The 21,098-nt window shown below is 34.8% G+C and overlaps 1 protein-coding gene across 1 annotated transcript in view; it reads right to left on the reverse strand.

The window, feature by feature from the left end:
- Positions 1–21,098, reverse strand: part of SPAG6 (sperm associated antigen 6) — a 367,292-nt gene that overhangs the window by 81,806 nt on the left and 264,388 nt on the right. The window lies entirely within an intron of this gene.

Raw genomic sequence — 21,098 nt, forward strand, 5'->3', positions numbered from 1 at the left:
AGGGGGACAATTTAAAGTTAAAATCCTGCACCCAATATAACCCACATTATGCTGCTTTCTGCATACAGCATCTTACATTTGCCTATATTTTAGTATGCATTTGTTTTTCTATTGGGGTTATACGTGTTCGTATTGTTTTGAGAAAAGCTTGCTACCTTTTAGTTGGCGAGAAAAAACTGTAAGATCTGCAGTGCGAAAATCTTTATAGAATTACGCTGGGATTAGAAAAACATTTTCATATACGCCCATGGAACGCCCATGTTTAGCCCATTTTACGAAAAAACAACAATTACGCTTTGCATTTTGTATTTATAAGTTCAAATTTCTGTGTGATTTTTGCACATCCAGTGTACTACAATTACGATTTACGCTGTGCATATTTAGTTTGATTTATTCCTGTGTAAATTACATACTAATTTTATGTTTTTGTTAACATGCAATTTTTGGTGAAGAATTTTGTTACAATTTTTGGTGCACCTTAACAATACAATTTTTCCCTGCTTATTTTTGTGTTAATGGTTCAAATATTTGTTTTGTATGATGTTTAAAATACAAATTTTATTGTGCACATTTTATATGAAAATGCAGTATACGCACCTTAAAAGTGACTTTACATCATTCCCCCAGGGAAATAGAAGGACTGGTAAGCATTCTTTAAAAATCTCACCAGCCCAGAGAGCTTTCAATCATCAAGCCCTTTGTGTTTGTGAGAGTGATTTCTACTATAAATATATACACACATACATATAATTTGTAAACATCACAATTTAACGGTAATTGCTTCTCTTTTTATTAGTAGATTAATGTAGCATTTTATATGCAGTTTTTACCTCTTTTGCATGGCTGTTTAAAAATGTAAATTAATTTCTATAGAACACACACAGAAGTTTAATATATGCATCATTTTTAATATATTATAAAATTAGATTATATAGGACAATTAGTAAAGTATTTGGAGCGGTGGTTGTACCCATGTTGCAAATGAAGCAGAATACAGCACTGACAAAATACTTCTTAAAGGGACACTGAACCCAAATTTTTTATTTCGTGATTCAGATACAGCATGACATTTTAAGCAACTTTCTAATTTACTCCTATTATAAATGTTTTTTTCATTCTCTTGGTATCTTTATTTGAAATGCAAGAATGTAAGTTTAGATGCCGGCCCATTTTTGGTGAACAACCTGGGTTGTTCTTGCTGATTGGTGGATAAATTCATCCACCAATAAAAAAGTGCTGTCCAGAGCCCTCAACCAAAAAACCCTAGATGCCTTCTTTTTCAAATAAAGATAGCAAGAGAACGAAGAAAAATTGATAATAGGAGTAAATTAGAAAGTTGCTTAAAATTTTATGCTCTATCTGAATCAAAAGAAAAAAAAATTGGGTTCAGTGTCCCTTTAACCAGGTTATTAATTAAAGGGCCAGTAAAAAAGTAGATTTACATAATTAATACACGCATGAGAACAAGACAATGCAATAGCACATAGGGGTCTTTTTATTATTGTGCGGACGGACATGATACGATGTAGCATATCATGTCCGCCGCACATCGATAAATGCCGACCGCATACGCAGTCGGCATTTATCATTGCACCAGCAGTTCTTGTGAATTGCTGTTGCAATGCCGCCCCCTGCAGATAATTGGCCTCTAGCAGGGGGTGTCAATCAACCCGATCGTATTCGATCGGGTTGATTTCTGTCCACCTCCTCAGGGCAGGCGGACAGGTTATGGAGCAGTGGTCTTTAGACCGCTGCTTCATAACTTCTGTTTCAGGCTCGCCGGTAGTAGTAGATTTTTTTCACACAAATTTCAAAGTCATGTCTATTTCCACTCCTCCTGTATCATTTGACAGTCATCAGCCAATCACAAATGCATATACGTATATGCTGTAAATTCTTGCACATGCCCAGTAGTAGCTGGCTGGTGACTCAAAGTGTAAATATAAAAAGGACTGTGCACATTTGATTAATGGAAGTAAATTGGAAAGTTATTTAAAATTGTCTGCTCTATCTGAATCATGAAAGTTTAATTTTGACTTGAATGTCCCTTTAAGTTACAAGCATATAAGAAAAAGGCGCTTACAAGCTCAGTATAGAAGAAATGTTTTACTTTATAAATAAAAAAACTTACACATAAATCACAATGTTTGGAGTGGCTTGTCGCACCCTTCTTTGGTTGTTAAATTGTCAAGGCAACACAAAAGAGACAACAAAGAGGAACATGGAGTATGTTTTATTGTTATCAAGAATGTGTATGTGTTCTTAATATCACTTATGGTTTATGTTTCATTCAAGTGTTTAATCAATTTTACATCAAGCAAGTTCCAATATATTCACTAATTAAATAGCATTTTAATGTTATTCCGTTCAACTATATACAGTGTATAAATACACGCTTGAAGGGACATAAATGCTATTTCATTTATGCATAGTTTACATAAGTAATTAAGCATTGAATAGCAATGCATCTGCCTACAAACTAAAAGTTTTTAAACTTTCTTAGTACAATGTTCAGGAACGAACCACCTGAAAGCCCTAATCAGTATGTTTGTTGTACTTTCGAATGCAGTAAATTGCATTAGATCTAGTTGTAAATGAGCTTGTGCACTGTTCTTAAAAATTACTTTGTAGTATGTACCAGTGTCAGGCAATCTGTAGTATACTTAAAGGGACAGTTCACCCCACAATTATTTCCCCTTTAAATTGTTCCCAATTATCCATTTTACTTGCTGGAGTTTATTACATTGTTTACAAGTAGTTTCTTTATCCCTATTTTGGCATTTGAAATAGCTGATTTAGCCTGTGGTATCCATACCTATAGAAAGTAATTGAAAATACATTAATATAAAAACAATTTTATAGTGTTCTGTCCCTTTAAGTATAGAATTTGGCTAACTGTCTCTCAAGAGTGCGTAGAACAAACACAATATTAGAAGTATTTTACAGCAAAAGTAAGCAAAATAAAGAATGCATGGCTATTGCTATGTTGTAATTTTAATCATTAATTTATGGTGAATTTGTTCCTCTAAGGCAGTGGTTCTCAACCACAGTCCTCAACTACCCCCAACAGTCCTGGTTTTCATTATAGCTGAACTAGAGCACAGGTGAAATAATCAGCTGATGGATGAGAGCAGGTTGGTTACTGATCAGCTGATTATTTCACCTGTGCACTGGTACAGCTATAATGAAAACCAGGCCTGCTGGGGGTACTTGAGGACTGCAGTTGGGAAACACTACTCTAAGGATTGAAATTGTTAGCAACAATGTATTGTTTTACTGCCTCAGATAAGCGCAGGGCTATTGTTAGAAATGCAAAATGTACATGCTGTATCAAATTACACTAGATGGCTATAAATTTATTTTTTAAATATGTTATATTTCAGTAGCAATATTGCCACTAACTAGTACCTTTCAATAAAAGCATATTGAAGTTAGATATTACAGGGTGGGGCATAAAGATCTCCCACATTTTGAAGGGGTATAATAAATTAACCATGTTATGTTGAATACATTGTTATATATGTTTGAAAAGTACATAAAAACTGTTTTGTTTTTAATGGATTTTCAAAATCATATCAGACAAATGGCGGCCGTCATTGGCAATACATTGTTGAAGACTTCCCGGAGGTTCTCCATCACTCTCCGGGTCATTTCAGGTGGAATGGTGTTGATTTCCTGTCTGATCTTTTCCTTCAAATCCTCAAGAGATCAAGGACGATAATTGAAAACCTTTACCTTTAGGTATCTCCAAAGGAAAAAGTCACATGGGCTTAAATCTGGTGACCGTGCCGGCCACTCCACATCTCCCCTTAAAGATATCACACGCCCAGGGAACATTTCCCTCAACACTCCGAGTAAATGTCGTACTGTGTGAACTGTGGCCCCATCCTGTTGAAACTACACATGTTGTGTATCCACATCGTCCAGTTTGGGGCGCAGAAAGATCTCCAGCATTTCAACATACCGGTCGGAGGTCACAGTTATGCGAGGAGAGTGGAGCGGTCATTCGTGGAGTTCACAATGATTATGTTTAGCCCAGTAGCGAAAATTCTGCTTGTTTACAGCTCCACTGATATGGAAGTGAGCCTTATTGCTACTCATAAGAACAGCTGCAGCGGGAACCTGTTCAAAAATTTCCTCACTTAGGGCTCTGCGGTTGGCATGATCTCTCTCGCTTAATTCTTGAGCCAACATAATTTTGTGAGGATGCAGTTTTAAATCGATATGCAGAATCCTCCTCAAACTCCGACTCAATATCCCCAGTACCATGCCATGCTTACGAGCGGAACGCCTTGGCGATTGCTAAATAGATGCTCTTACTGCTTCCACATTTTCTGGCGTTCTAACGGTCCTAGGTCTCAGTTGTTCTCGTAATACGCTTGAACAACAAAGTCCAGATGTTCATCAGTCCAACTCATGATGGGTACTCAAAATGGCAGAGCCTAACCTACTGAATGAGACCTATCCCACTTCTCTACCACCACTACAGCCCGCACAGTGCCCCTTCAAAATGTGGGAGATCTTTATGCCCCACCCTGTATAAAGAACCGTTACGAAAATAAGAAAAAAAATGTGTTAAGGCCGTATGCTATGTACATTTTTAATACAAAATCATATTAAATATGAACAGCTTATTTACATTTTAAAGCAAGGTGTTGCAAGATATGAATGCAGGAGAAGCCTTTTGACCCCTAGCATTGTTACTTGAAATGTTACTGAAAATGTTACTTTGCAAACCTTTAGCCTAGTTCTGACAATTTACTTCTATATTGATTTATTTTAGATAATAATGTGTTAATCATGTTATATTTACCGAACCAAATTCCATAGTGGACGTTTGAACATAGTTCTATATGTTAATTTTATTTTTGCTTTGGTAAGTAGTAGTTATCTAGATGTTTCCAGCACATCATATACTGCTTTTCTCTTTAGTACAGTTTTGTTTACAAGTGGCTTAATGGCTCCACTGATAATGTGGTATAATTATCCCAAAGGTGAGGTAAAGAGTCAGAAAGCTGAGTAAACCACAAAGCTTTTCAGTAAGACATTTTGTGTCAAATGCATTCTAATGAGTTTTAAATAATCAAGTCTTCAAATTACATTTTATATACAATATATAGACATTTGAGGGGAAAAAATGGATACTGAGATAGTAGTAGACCATTAAAATTTCCAAAAAATATTTCCAATAACTAATAGGTGTTAAATTAGAAAACTGCAAAAAAACAAAAACAAACATAAAAAACCCTTTGGTGTTATCTGGCAGATTGAAATAAAGTTTTTGGAGATTTTTTTTAATGAAAAGTATATGACCAATGAAGGCAGCACAAATAAAAAAAATATATATCAATAAATAATGTTCTTAATATTTACATCTAGAAATATTTTATAATTGATATGAGATTTTAGTAGTTTTTTTTTTATATTCCTAAAAGGTCAACAATAAGTATTTAGGTACTACTGGTCAATGTAAATGCTAAAAACTGTTCAGTTTTCTGAAGACAATAATATTGTACACAGAATTAGCAGCTTGCAACAAGGTGAATGTGTAAATGATTCATAGACCGTGTTTGCTTTACACTTAATGATTCTTTTCAAAATTAATTATAGGGATCAAGGAATAACTTATATAATGACATATTAAAGAAGGAGAGCTGAAACCACAGTTTTTGATTGACATGTTATCAAACTGTGGTGAGTGAACCTAACCTTTTGTGATTACACTTATATAGCAGATAGATCTTATCCAGTTACTACTGTAATACCTTACCAATAAAAATGTCACATTAAGGCTCATAGATTTAAAGGGACATATTACCTATATGCTAAATCACTTGAAAGTGATGCAGTATATCTGTAGAAAACATTGTATCAAGATCTCTATGTAAAATATATTTACCTATCAACTTCCATAATAGCCACATCCTATTATGGAGGAACTTTCTGGTTGCTTTTCCCAGGACTTACAAGGGAGTGAAAAACAAACAACCAATTAGAAAAATCAGTGCTGAGTTCACACTTTGCTTTACTGTGACGTCATGTGATTTCACCCTAATCTCACAAACTTTCATAATAACTTCTTTAACTGAGGAGGGAAGTGAAGTGACTTTTCCTGCACATGCCATATTCACGCTCCTTTGCAAGTTAAGGGACAAGTACCCAGTTTGGCTGCTTATAGTCCCCATACAATGGTATGTGGCTATGAAGGAAATTTTGAGGTCAAATACATTTCCTTTTTTTTTTTTTTTTTTTTTCATAGAAATGTGATATTTTCTCATCAGCTTTTACAGATATGCTTCATCACTTTTAAGTGATTTAGTGTTTCAGTGGTATGTTCCTGTAAATTATGTAGCTTTGCCATAGATAAAACTTTGAGTATATACTGTAAATTGAGGCCTATAATGTGTATCACTTTTGAACTTTTCAATGTTGTTAAACCTTTTATTATTCATTTATTTTCATCACTCATCAAATCCATATATTTTATATTTAAATCTGATTATTTTCTACATTATGAGCTAGTTTTATTAAAGGGACATAATGTCCATATACTAAATCACTTGAAAGTGATGCAGGGCAACTGTAAAAGTCTGACAAGAAAATATCCCCTGAATATCTCCATGTAAAAAAGGAAGATAGTTTACTTCATAGTAAACTTCCCTAGACTGAGTAGGAAAATAAAATGACTGTGCCTGCTCATGCCAGATGCACACTCCCTTGCAAGTCCTGGGACTAGCATCCTGATTGGCTGCTTAAAGTCCCTTTGCAATGGGATGTGGATACTAAGGAAATTTTGAGGTAAAATATATTTGGTTTTTAAGTAGAGATGTTCAGGTGACATTTTTACTGCTGCATCACTTTCAAGTGCTTAAACATGTGGGTATAATTTAAATTTAAATTATTATAACTGAAGATAGGAATAACACAATTGGATTTTTAAATCTGAACAAATTGAACAAACTCGAACATTTGAAGATAACTGCTTACAATTTCTGATATACTGAAATACATTTTCACCATTTTATTCAAATTTGAGACCACTTAAACCCATCAAAAGACATCATTAATGCAGATTTTTTTACATATATTTTGAATTGATCAAATTCATGATCCTGACCACCATGAAAAGCCTGAAAATGTTTACTTGTTGTCATGGTTACACAATCTATGTGTAAGGAAACCCAATGTTTCAGTATTATTGCATACCTAATTTAAGTGGTTTATTTAATTCAAATAACCATGCCTTTAATGACATGGAAAGCTACATAAAAGAAAAGCAAAAGCCACCTGAATGGCAAAGTGAAAATAGGTTGAAAATAGCCAAAACTTTTTACAAGTAAAATATAATAAATCAGGAACTCATGTGAAAGTGTGAATCAGAATAAAGCATAGTTGCCAACATTTCAAAAAAAATTCCAGGGACACTTTGCAGCAGAGCAAGCAAGCGGGTTACTGGAGTATTGACGACCTACTGTTCAACTGCTCCGCCCACTCAGTTCTGCAATCAAAACACACCCATTTGAAAGTAATAGTATAATTTAGATTTATCTATAGTTTATTATACATATTACAGCACCAAGCTCTTGCACCTACCCAGTCTCTGGAACACATTCTGGGCATATGGTTATTTGTACAACACAGCATCAAAATTAGAAAGACAAATAATATGTGAACCCATTCAATAATAATAACAATATTACATTAGGAATGAATTATATTTAAATAATACAGTATATCTATTTGTCATCTATCTATCTGTATATATGTATGTGTGTGTATGTGTTTATATATATATATATATATATATATATATATATATATATATATATATATATATATATATATATATATATGCAAACAACAAATGTTGTGATTGCAAGAGATTTTCAGGGACATTTTCAGGGACAAAAAAAAATCCAGGGACATACAACAAAATCCAGGGACTGTGCCTGGAAATCAGGGACTGTTGGCAACTATGATAAAGTCTTAGAGGTGTTTAATAAGAATTATATAACAAGTAAATGGACTTCAAAGCAAACACAAACAATAGAAAACAAAAGGAAAACCATGTTTACCAATGGACAGGAATGGACTTGAATTTGGAAACAAGGCAATCTAATCGTCTACATTTAAACTTGCTACCATAAACCCTTACTTTTTCATTAAAAGATTTTCATTAAAATACATTGTGCCCAAGTGGTACATTTTTGTTATATATATCATAACAACAACAAAAATCACAAAAACTATTCAATTCAAAGACAAAAATAAATAAAAATTTTATGCCTGGAACTGAAGTTCCCAGACCGTAAAGCCTCCCACCCTCTGGGAGTTTTTCCTAAAAATGAAAAATACAAAGCGATACAGAAGGCGCTCCCTTATTTTATTCACCTACTTCTAAACATATGTTAAATATTGTGATGTTTAACATATTTACCAAAACTGTACTCGTATGTAATGATTCAAATCATTGTATGTAATGATTCAAAGGCTTTTTAAAAAATTGAAGACACATGTAATTACACTTTCTTGGATTCCAATAAATGGAATAAAAAAGATGGCTAAATGCTACTGTAGTTAAAGAATCTCGGAAACATATATATATATTTAAATTCCTGGTCAATGTATATCAGAACTATCAGTGGTGTCAAGTATAAAATGGACAACATGCATGAGATGCTGGAGTAATTGATTCACCCTGTAAGATGGCTGCTTACAGACATTGCAAAGGCAGTCCTGACTGAAATTTGTATACATACAAGAAGAAAACCCTTTATCCGAACTGCTTAGGACCAGAAAAGGTTTGGATTTCAGAATAATTTACATTTTCGAATATTTGCATCTGTAAAACTGGACAGTTTGGAGAGGGGATATAACCAAGTGTAAACAACAATATCTTATGTCATTTAGGTAATATTTACATGTCATAATATATCTTATACATCCAACCTAAATGTAGTTTTTCACAATTTTTAATACTTTTGTATGCATAGTACCCTCAGAAAGATAGTACAGTACTGTAATCAGAATGGTAATATTTGTTGTTTTAAAGGGCTAGAAAGGTCAAAATTGAAATGTGAATGGGTACATTTCAATTTGAAATAGTTTTTATTGTTTTTTATTTTGCACCATACGCACATATCCTGTGAAGGCCGTGCAATAATATTTAAACACCACATCTTCTCAGAAAGCTTGCAGTGGTGTGTATTGCTTCCGAAGGTGTAATTTGCGTCATGCAAGCCGCTGCTAACTCTCTCAGAAGGTGTAGTGTCTGAACACTGGTGCACAGCATATGTGTGTATGCAGTATAAAAACAGTAATAACTTACTATAAGCATTTTAGCTTAGGATGTATATAGCAAAAATGCTTATATTTCAAACAGAAGTGCACCCATGCACATTTAATTTTGACCTTTCTATCCTTTTAAAAGTAGGGAAAAATAGTAATTTGTTATAATTGTAATTGTCACGCACTGCATAAAGAGGCCAAAAAACTAATTCTGTCATCAAGCTTTACTTCACAATGCCTCAGATCTACTAAACAACTATTGAGTTGAAGCATTTTGAAGAAAACCTATATTACAGAGTTTGCTGTCCCCCCTAACATTCTACTGTTAGGGGGGACTTGGTTTATTTGTAATTTAAAAGAGCTGTTAAATTTAGGGCAATGCCCTACAAAAAACCCTTTTAAGGGCTATTGGTAGTTTAGCATTAGATTAGTGGGGGGTTTTATTTGGGGGGGGGTTATTTTCATAGGCATTAGGTTTAATTTTTTTTATTTTGGATAGTGTTATTTATTTTTTGTAATGTTAGTGTTTTTTTATTTTCTGTAATTATATTAATGTAATTTTTTTGTATTTTTTATTGTAATGTAGTAATTTTTTAATTGTAATTAAGGGGTTAATTTAGGGGGTGTTAGGTTAGGGGGCTTAGTCATTAAATTAGTTTTTTGCGTTCTGGGGGTTGGCGGTGTAGGAGTTAATAGGTAAATTAGGTTTAATGCATTGTAGGGGGTTGGCAGATTAGGGGTTAATAGATGTATTAGGTAGTTTGCGATGTTGGGGTTTGCAGATTTAGGGGTTAATAATTTTATTAGTAGTTGGGGGGGGGGGGGGTTTCTTAATATTCCGTGCAAGCAGTTAGTTTATTTTTTTTCTTAATACTTTGTACGGGCGGTTATTTATTTATTTTTTAAATACTTATTGCAGGCGCTTAGTTTTTTCTTTAAAATACTTATTGTGCGCGTTTTTTTAAAATACTTATTGCGGGCGGTTAGGCTTTCGCTGCATCCCGATGGATTCCGAAATGGCGGTGGATTCTTTCACCACCCTGCCATATTTGGAATACATTCCTTTGAGGATGCGTGCGCGACTGCCAACGGCGACAGACATTACAAACGCAATTATAGTATAGACATAAATATATATGTGTGTGTGTGTGTGTGTGTGTGTGTATATATAGGTATAGATATATATTGTACTAAAATACCATCAGATATATAAAGAAATATGTATTTATGAATAAATAGAACATATTCTTCTATGTGAAGAACATTGGAATGAAAAATATTCACATATTCATTTCAGGATAGCGCATATACAGTATATTATATATATATATATATATATATATATATATATATATATATACAGTATATTATATATATATATATATATATATATACACACACACACACACACAAATGTTTTTGTATAAAAAAGGTGCCGGTACTTATTATTATTTATTAGTGATTGCTATATTGTTCTCAGTAATTTCAAGAAAAGCAAAGGGACAGATTTATTTGCAATGTTTGATATATTTTTATATATTTACATGACAATTACAAATATTACCTGCTATGAGATGACAGAGGTGGTGGCACGGGTGAGTACTCCCACACACAAAAACAATGTACAAATTCACAAATCTGGAAATTCCAAAATTATTCTGACTTTCATTACTTTTTTTAAATAAAAGTATTAAAAATTAAAAAAAAAAATCCTATTAATACCTGCCTGCATCTTTGGTTTGTTTTTTTGTGTTCTACAATGCAAATGCTAGTCTATATTTTTCTAAAACAACTACTATTACCTTTCTGTTTACAATACTGTACGACTGTACTACTGTTTCTGATACATAAACAGAAGTATTACAAATGACATATAACTACATTTAGGTTGCAGCTATAAACTGTATTATGACATGTAAATATTGCATAAATGACATAAGATATTGGTTATCTTGGTCCCATCCCCTCTAAAAGCTGTCCTATTTTATAGATGCAAATATACAAATAGCCCAAATCCAAACCTTTTCCAGTCCCAAGCAGTTTGGATAAAGGTTTCTTTTTAACCTAAAGATACACATACATATATATATATATATATATATATATATATATATATACATTATATATATATATATATACATACATACATACTTACATTATATATATATATATATATATATATATACACTCATCGGCCACTTTATTAGGTACACCTGTTCAATTGCTTGGTAACTGAAATTGCTAATCAGCCAATCATCAGCCAACTCAATGCATTTAGGCATCTAGACGTGGTGAAGACGACTTGCTGAATTTCAAACCGAGCATCAGAATGGGGAAGAAATGGGATTTAAGTGAGTTGGAACGTGGCATGGTTGTTGGTGCCAGACGGGCTGGTCTAAGTATTTTAAAATTTGCTGATCTACTGGGATTTGCACGCACAACCATCTCTAGGGTTTACAGAGAATGGTCCAAAAAAGAGAAAATATTCAGTGAGCATCAGCTGTGTGGACGAAAATGCCTTATTGATGTCAGAGGAGAATGGGCAGACTAGTTCGAGATGATAGAAAGGCAACAGTAACTCGTATAACCACTCGTTATAACCAAAGTATGCAGAATACCATCACAACACGTCAAACCTTGAAGCAGATGGGCTACAGCAGAAGAAGAACACACCAGGTGCCACCCCTTTCAGCTAAGAACAGGAAACTGAGGCTCCGATTCGCATAGGCTCACCAAAATTGGACAACAGAAGACTGGAAAAAGTTACCTGGTCTGATGAGTCTCGATTTCAGCTGCGACATTCAGATGGTAGGGTCAGAATTTGGCGTAAACAACATGAAAGCATGAATTCATCCAGCCTTGTATCAACGGTTCAGGCTGGTGGTGGTAGTGTAATGGTGTGGGAGATATTTTCTTGGCACATTTTGGGCCCATTAGTACCAATTGAGCATCATTTAAACACCACAGCCTACCTGAGTATTGTTGTTTACCATGTTCATCCCTTTATGACTACAGTGTACCCATCTTCTGATGGCTACTTCCAGCAGGATAATGCCCCATGTCACAAAGCTCAAATCATCTCAAAATGGTTTCTTGAACATGACAATGAGTTCACTGTACTCCAATGGCCTCCACAGTAAACAGATCTCAATCCAATAGATCACCTTTGGGATGTGGTGGATCTGGAGATTTGCATCATGGATGTGCAGTCGACAAATCTGCAGCTATCATGTCAATATGGAACAAAATCTCTGAGGAATGTTTCCAACACCTTGTTGAATCTATGACACAAAAAATTAAGGCAGTTCTGAAGGCAAAAGGGGGTCCAACCCGGCACTAGCAAGGTGTACCTAATAAAGTGGCTGGTGAGTGTGTGTGTATATATATATATATATATATATATTATATTATATAATATATATATATATATATATCCATGTTCTCCACAGAAAAATTTGCAAGCCGGGTGGCACTATGAAGTAGCTGTGTGTGGGCAGTGTAATATTTTTTAATATTATATAATTTTCTGCTATCCAAGCACAAATTAATTGTACAATTTAACATAAATGTATTTAATGATTATTTGTGCAATGAAAATGGAGTATATTTAATATTAGCTAATTTTAGCTTAATATTGGCTAAAATTTTACCTGGGTGGTCAGTAACATTCCGCTATAAAGGTCCTGGGGAGAATGTGTAATATACAGGGAGTGCAGAATTATTAGGCAAATGAGTATTTTGACCACATCATCCTCTTTATGCATGTTGTCTTACTCCAAGCTGTATAGGCTCGAAAGCCTACTACCAATTAAGCATATTAGGTGATGTGCATCTCTGTAATGAGAAGGGGTGTGGTCTAATGACATCAACACCCTATATCAGGTGTGCATAATTATTAGGCAACTTCCTTTCCTTTGGCAAAATGGGTCAAAAGAAGGACTTGACAGGCTCAGAAAAGTCAAAAATAGTGAGATATCTTGCAGAGGGATGCAGCACTCTTAAAATTGCAAAGCTTCTGAAGCGTGATCATCGAACAATCAAGCGTTTCATTCAAAATAGTCAACAGGGTCGCAAGAAGCGTGTGGAAAAACCAAGGCGCAAAATAACTGCCCATGAACTGAGAAAAGTCAAGCGTGCAGCTGCCAAGATGCCACTTGCCACCAGTTTGGCCATATTTCAGAGATGCAACATCACTGGAGTGCCCAAAAGCACAAGGTGTGCAATACTCAGAGACATGGCCAAGGTAAGAAAGGCTGAAAGACGAACACCACTGAACAAGACACACAAGCTGAAACGTCAAGACTGGGCCAAGAAATATCTCAAGACTGATTTTTCTAAGGTTTTATGGACTGATGAAATGAGAGTGAGTTTTGATGGGCCAGATGGATGGGCCCGTGGCTGGATTGGTAAAGGGCAGAGAGCTCCAGTCCGACTCAGACGCCAGCAAGGTGGAGGTGGAGTACTGGTTTGGGCTGGTATCATCAAAGATGAGCTTGTGGGACCTTTTCGGGTTGAGGATGGAGTCAAGCTCAACTCCCAGTCCTACTGCCAGTTTCTGGAAGACACCTTCTTCAAGCAGTGGTACAGGAAGAAGTCTGCAGCCTTCAAGAAAAACATGATTTTCATGCAGGACAATGCTCCATCACACGCGTCCAAGTACTCCACAGCGTGGCTGGCAAGAAAGGGCATAAAAGAAGAAAATCTAATGACATGGCCTCCTTGTTCACCTGATCTGAACCCCATTGAGAACCTGTGGTCCATCATCAAATGTGAGATTTACAAGGAGGGAAAACAGTACACCTCTCTGAACAGTGTCTGGGAGGCTGTGGTTGCTGTTGCACGCAATGTTGATGGTGAACAGATCAAAACACTGACAGAATCCATGGATGGCAGGCTTTTGAGTGTCCTTGCAAAGAAAGGTGGCTATATTGGTCACTGTTTTGTTTTTGTTTTGTTTTTGAATGTCAGAAATGTATATTTGTGAATGTTGAGATGTTATATTGGTTTCACTGGTAAAAATAAATAATTGAAATGGGTATATATTTGTTTTTTGTTAAGTTGCCTAATAATTATGCACAGTAATAGTCACCTGCACACACAGATATCCCCCTAAAATAGCTATAACTAAAAACAAACTAAAAACTACTTCCAAAACTATTCAGCTTTGATATTAATGAGTTTTTTGGGTTCATTGAGAACATGGTTGTTGTTCAATAATAAAATTAATCCTCAAAAATACAACTTGCCTAATAATTCTGCACTCCCTGTATATATATATTTATATATTCACACATATATTCTGTTTTCTCCAAGACTACCCACCGGCTGATTTTACTGGACACCTGCCTAAAAATGTAGCCAATATTAGGCTAAAATTTGTTAATATTAAAAATGTTCAATTATTATTGCACAAATTATCATTAAATACATAATACATTTATGTGAAATTATGCAATTAATTTTGTGCTTTGGATAGCATATATACCGTATATATATATATATATATATATATATATATATATATATATATATATATATATATATATATATATATATATATATATATATAATATTAGAAAATATTACATTGCTCCCACCCAGCTACTTCATAATGCCACCTGGCTGGCAAAATTGTATATGGAGAACACTGATATAGACACACACACACACTAATGTGATAGAAATAAAAAAGTGAGAATTGAAAATAAAATTATGGCAGTGAGAAACTAGTAAATAATTAAATAGTTGACGAGAAACAAACAAAAAAAATTGAGAACTGATTGGCATAGTAGTGAGATTATAAATGATTAGGAAGTTTCTTTAAAGAAGAAGAAATAGGAAAGAAGAAGGTTTTAGTATCACTTCAATTACAAGGGTGTGAAATATTAAGTCCCAGGTGTCCTTGATACCACATAACACTATTGGGACCTCTGGTGACGTATTTCTAGTTGTAGGTTACTTTGAAAATGGAGATGACAGTTATAGAAGATAGCGTTACCAGATTCTGTTTATTTTATCTATTGAGGTCAACTAAATATTTTTTACTATATATGGGTTTTCAAATATAAACTTTATGTTTTTATTTAGCAGAATACAATTTCTAATAATCTCTTAAAATATATAGATAAAAGTGTCCTCAACAAAAAGATTTTATACAATGCACTATAAAAGGAGCCTCTAGTACTATTTACTACTACAGAACTGATCCGTAGGAGTTGTGCCAGACCTGAAGGATAGAGCCGGCCTGTGTGCTTCCTGTTTTTGTGACTCATATTTATATTGTCTTATATTTTTATGGAATTTTATTCTTATATGTGCTTATTTTCCTCTGTGGCATTACATTTGTTCTATATATGTTATATTTCTTTCATGATTGTATAAGTGTAGTTTATGGAGGTAGATTAAAACTGAATCTATATTTTGACAAATATGTAGTTTTAAAACAGAAAAAAAATCCGCAAAACTTGAATCAACCCTCTTATGCACAGTGTTAAACAACAGCTATTGATTGCTATAGAACAAAAAATTGAAAATAACAAAAAACATTTCCCGATGTGTAAATCGGTATTGATTTAACTGAAAATGGTGAGGAGAGAAGCAAGGTCACTCAAGGCTACACAGACAGTGCATATAACATATAATTGATTGCCTTACCTGCCTTATAAAAAAATGAACGGCATTAAATCCTCTGTTTTTGCAGAGGAATATGGTCTATATTCTTATTAAGCACATTAAATTGCTCACTACAATGAGTCAGTTGGCCCCTGGCCACTTCCATAAGTAGGTATAGAGGCAGCCCATGCAGGTGTAGAACCTCTGGAGAGTTTCAGAATGTTGTATCACAGAAGGATATACTCAGATTCTATGACCTTTGAACTGTGGTACAGCAATTCTGGAAAGCCACAGATTACCATAAATACCGAGCCTTCACTATACATTGCAACAGTTTCCTTCTGCAACAGTGCAAATGAGATTAAACCTAATCCCTCTGTTTCTTGTAAAATTCATTTCCATGTAAACCCTCTACCCCTCAAAACCACTCCTGCAGTCCATCAAGTCTACAAAACCCATGGATTTGCAGGTTCCTAAATTGCAGCTGTAAGATTTCATTATATAAGAAACGAGCATCTCCATTGTAAGAAACAATCTTTCCATTGTAATATTAAAAACAGTATTATTATTCCATTATTAACACAATAGCCTCTTGCTATAATAAAAGCTTATTTTCTGTTTTACAATGGAGAAAACACTGAAGTGTATAGGTCATAGTAAAAACTATTGCTATAGTAGTGACATAATTCAAAACTGATGCATTTCTTTTCTCAAATGAAAGAAAAAAAACTACTTTTTTTTAGCAAATTAAAGAAATATATATAATTCCATATTATTGCAATGGTTATACTTAAAGGGACAGTAAAGTCAACATAAAACTCATGATTCAGATAGAACCTGCAATTTTAAACAACCTTCCAGTTTACTTTTATAATGAAGCTTGTTTTGTTTTCTTGGTATCCGGTGTTTTGAAGTGTAGGCTCAGGAGCAGCAATGCACTAAAGGGAACAGGCTGGATGTATCTGGTGAGTGAATGGCAACAGTCATATGGCAAGCTACCAATCGCAAGCTAGCTCCCAGCAGCACATTGCTGCTCATGATCCTACCTAGGTATGCTCTTTAAACAAAGGATATCAAGAGAAAAAAACACATTTTGTAAGATAAATAAATTGGAAAGTTGTGTAACATTGCATGCTCTATCTGAATCCTGAAAGATTAATTTTGACTGTTCCTTTACTAAGGAAGTTTACCCATGTATTACCCATGTATATAGTCTTTTATATATATATTTCTGGGTTCCCGGCACTCACTGTTATGGTGAAATGCCTGGGTGCACTCTATGGTAGGTAGATAGAAACTTCAAAGTAAGAAGAGGCACAGTGTATATATATATATATATATATATATATATATACAGTGTGTATGTGTGTGTATGTATGTATATATATATATATATATATATACACAACCAACTCCTCTGAGTGAATCCACCCTCATGGGCCGACTACCTGGGTGCAAAAATGTAAATAAAATGTAGCAAACGAATGCACTCACAGGTCTTTGTTTCAAAGTGTCAAAACAATTTATTTGACGTTTCGGGGATCAGCACGACCCCTTCATCAGAATGAAATTGAAAAAAATAAAATTCTATTGGCTATTCAAATCAGCCAATAGAATTTCAGTAGTTCTCATCCTATTGGCTGATTTGAACAGCCAATGATTTCAGTAGCTCTCATCCTATTGGCTGATTTGAATTTCCAAAATCAAATCAGCCAATAGGAATGCAAGGGACGCCATTTTGAATCTCGTACCTTGCATTGAAGATTCAGTATACGGCGGCGACTGTATGAAGAAGATGCCTTGCGCCGGATGTCTTCAGGATGGACCCGCTCTGCACCGCCGGGATGAAGATAGAAGATGCCGCCTGGATAAAGATGGAGCCACCTGGATGAAGATGGAGCCGCCGGAATTAAGATCCTTCAAGCTGGACTTCAGCAACTGTAAGTGGATCTTCGGGGTTAGTAAACATTTAAACTTTTTTGGGTGGGTTTTTTGTTTAGTTTAGGGATTGGGCTTTTTGTAAAAGAGCTAAATGCCCTTTTCAGGGCAATGCAAAAGAGCTAAATGCCCTTTTAAGGGCAATGCCCATACAAATGCCCTTTTCAGGGCAATGGGTTGATTATGTTTTTTTAGATAGTTTTTTTTTAATTTTGTGGGTTGGGGGGAGGGGTTTGTAATTTTTTTTTAGGTAAAAGAGCTGTTTAACTTAGGGCAATGCCCTACAAAAAGCCCTTTTAAGGGATATTGATCGTTTATTATAGATTAGGTTTTTTATTTTGGGGTAAGTTTTTTTTTAAACGGATATTAGAATAGGAATAATTGTTATTATTTTTGATAATTCATTTGTTATTTTGTGTATTTTTTTTTTTCGTTTTGGGGTGAGTTTTTCTTTTTAGAATAGACATTTTTTAATTTTAATGAAAAGCAAAAGAGCTGAATGCCCTTTAAAGGGCAAAGCCCATACAAATGCCCTTTTCAGGGCAATGGGTAGATTAGGTTTTACTTTATTTTTATTTTGTGGGTTTGGGGGGTTTGTATACTGTTAGGGCGTGTTTGATTTTCTTTTTTAGCAAGAGCTGTTAACTTTAGGGCAATGCCCTACAAAATACCCTTTTAAGGGCCCTTGGTAGTTTATTATAGATTAGGTTTTTTTTGTTGTTTTTTTTTTTAAGGGTATTAGAATAGGAATAATTTTTATTGTTTTGGATAATTTCGTTTGTTATTTTTTGTAATAGTAGGTTTTTTTATTTTGTGTAATTTAAGTGTTTTTTATTTTTTGTAATGGTAGGTTTTAGTGTAAGGCAGCTTAGGTTTTATTTCACAGGTACGTTTGTATTTATTTTAACTAGGTAGTTAATAACTATTTACTAACTAGTCTACCTAGTTAAAATAAATTTTTATTTTACAGGTAAGTATGTATTTAGTTTTAAATAGGTATTATTTAGTTAATAATTGTAACTTTAATTTAGCTCTATTTTAATTATGTTAAAGTTAGGGGGTGTTAGGGTTACGGTTACATTAGGGTTAGTTTTAGAGGGTTAATATAGTTTAATTTAGGTAGTTGCAATGTGGGAGGCTGGCGTTTTAGGGGTTAATAGGTTTATTTAGTGGAAGTGATGTGGGAGGCCAGAGGTTTAGGGGTTAATAGCTTTATTTAGTTGCAGCGATGTTGGGGAGCGGCAGAATAGGGGTTAATAGATTTATTATAGTGTGGGCAATGTTGGGGTGCAGGGGAATAGGGGTTAATAACTTAAGTATAGTGGCAACAATATCGGGAGCGGCAGATTAGGCATTAATAACATTATGTAGGTGTCGGCGATGTCGGGGGCAGCAGATCAGGGGTGTTTGTTAGGGTGTTACTTTTAAACGTAACTTTTTTTTTGCTTCTAGACATCAATGGGGCTGCGTTACGGAGCTTTTCATTCAGCGATCGCAGGTGTTAGGTTTTTTTCTGACCCGCTCTCCCCATTGATGTCTATTGGGAAAGTGTGAACGAGCACATCAAAACAGCGTTTGTATTTTGTGTGGTAGCTTAAAACCACCATATCGCACGCACAAGCCAGCTGTTTCAAAACTTGTAATGGCTGCGCTATAGAGGGTCAAATAACGCAACTTTTGTTGAGTTCGTTAAATTCCCTATAGCGCACATAACTTGTAATCTATCTGAAAAGGAGGTGGCTCTGCCTGGATCAGGGGTTGTGAACCTTTTTGCAGACTGAGTTAAAGGGACACTCAGGTTAAATAAAATTTTCATGATTCAGATACAGCATGTCATTTTAAACAACTTTCCAATTTACTTCCATTAAAAAAAATGTGCACAGTCTTTTATATTTACAATTATTGAGTCACCAGATCCTACTGAGCATGTGCAAGAATTCACAGACTATACGTATATGCATTTGTGATTGGCTGATTGCTATCACATGGTACAAGGGGAGTGGAAATATACATAACTGAAATTTGTTATAAAAAAATCTACTACTCATTTGAAGTTCAGACTAAGTGATATTGCATTGTCTTGTTATCTTGCATTTGTTGATTATGCAAATCTAATGTGTTGACTGGTCCTTTAAAAAATGGCAATAATCTTCTGAAAAAAAGAAATAAATCTCTCAAGGGCTCATCGTGGTATATCTTTTTAAAAAAGATACCATGACGACAGGACAGCAAATAAACATTAAAGCTTTGTTGCAACTTTTCCTAATTTGCGTGTAAATAATTTATTAAAAACTACAATTATACCACTGGCTTAGTTAAAGACCATTTACATTAAAAATTAATTACCCTATAAAAGGCTAGATTACCAGTGGAGCGCTAACAGTTAAAGGGAAAGTTTACTCAAAAAATGTCTCCCCTTTAATTTGTTCCCAATGATCCACTTTACCTGCTGGAGTGTATTCAATTGTTTACAAGTATTTCCATTAGTCTTATATTGGCATTTGAAAAAGTTGATTTAGCCTGTGGTATCCCTACCCATCCTGAAAGTTTTTGGCCTCGAGGCCAAGCTGTGTTAACACAGCCAGTAGAAGAAATTACACTCCCAGTGGGTTATAGAAGAGATAAGGTAATACAATGTTAATTTACCATTGTTCTCTCCAAGTATTGGTGATTGGTTTATGGACAGATATAAGATAAAGAAGCAGGTATATTTACATAATGTGATAAAGTAATGAGATCTGATTATGTCTACAATAACCCATTTTATTAGGTTGTGGCATCAAAACACAAACGGCTAGATTTAGAGTTTTGTCGGTAAGGACCCGCGTAGCTAACGTCGGCTTTTTTCTGGCCGCACCATAAAAATAACTCTGGTATTGAGAGTCCACAACTCTCGATACCAGAGTTGCTTACGGACGCGGCCAGCCTCAAAAACGTGCTCGTGCACGATTCCCCCATAGGAAACAATGGGGCTGTTTGAGCTGAAAAAAAAACCTAACACCTGCAAAAAAGCCGCGTTCAGCTCCTAACGCAGCCCCATTGTTTGCTATGCGTAAACACTTCCTAAGTCTGAACCTAACACCCTAACATGTACCCCGAGTCTAAGCACCCCTAACCTTACACTTATTAACCCCTAATCTGCCGCCCCCGCTATCGCTGACCCCTGCATATTATTTTTAACCCCTAATCTGCCGCTCCGTAAACCGCCGCTACTTACATTATCCTTATGTACCCCTAATCTGCTGCCCCTAACACCGCCG

Source organism: Bombina bombina, chromosome 5 (assembly GCF_027579735.1).
Source record: "Bombina bombina isolate aBomBom1 chromosome 5, aBomBom1.pri, whole genome shotgun sequence".
NCBI lineage: Eukaryota > Metazoa > Chordata > Amphibia > Anura > Bombinatoridae > Bombina > Bombina bombina.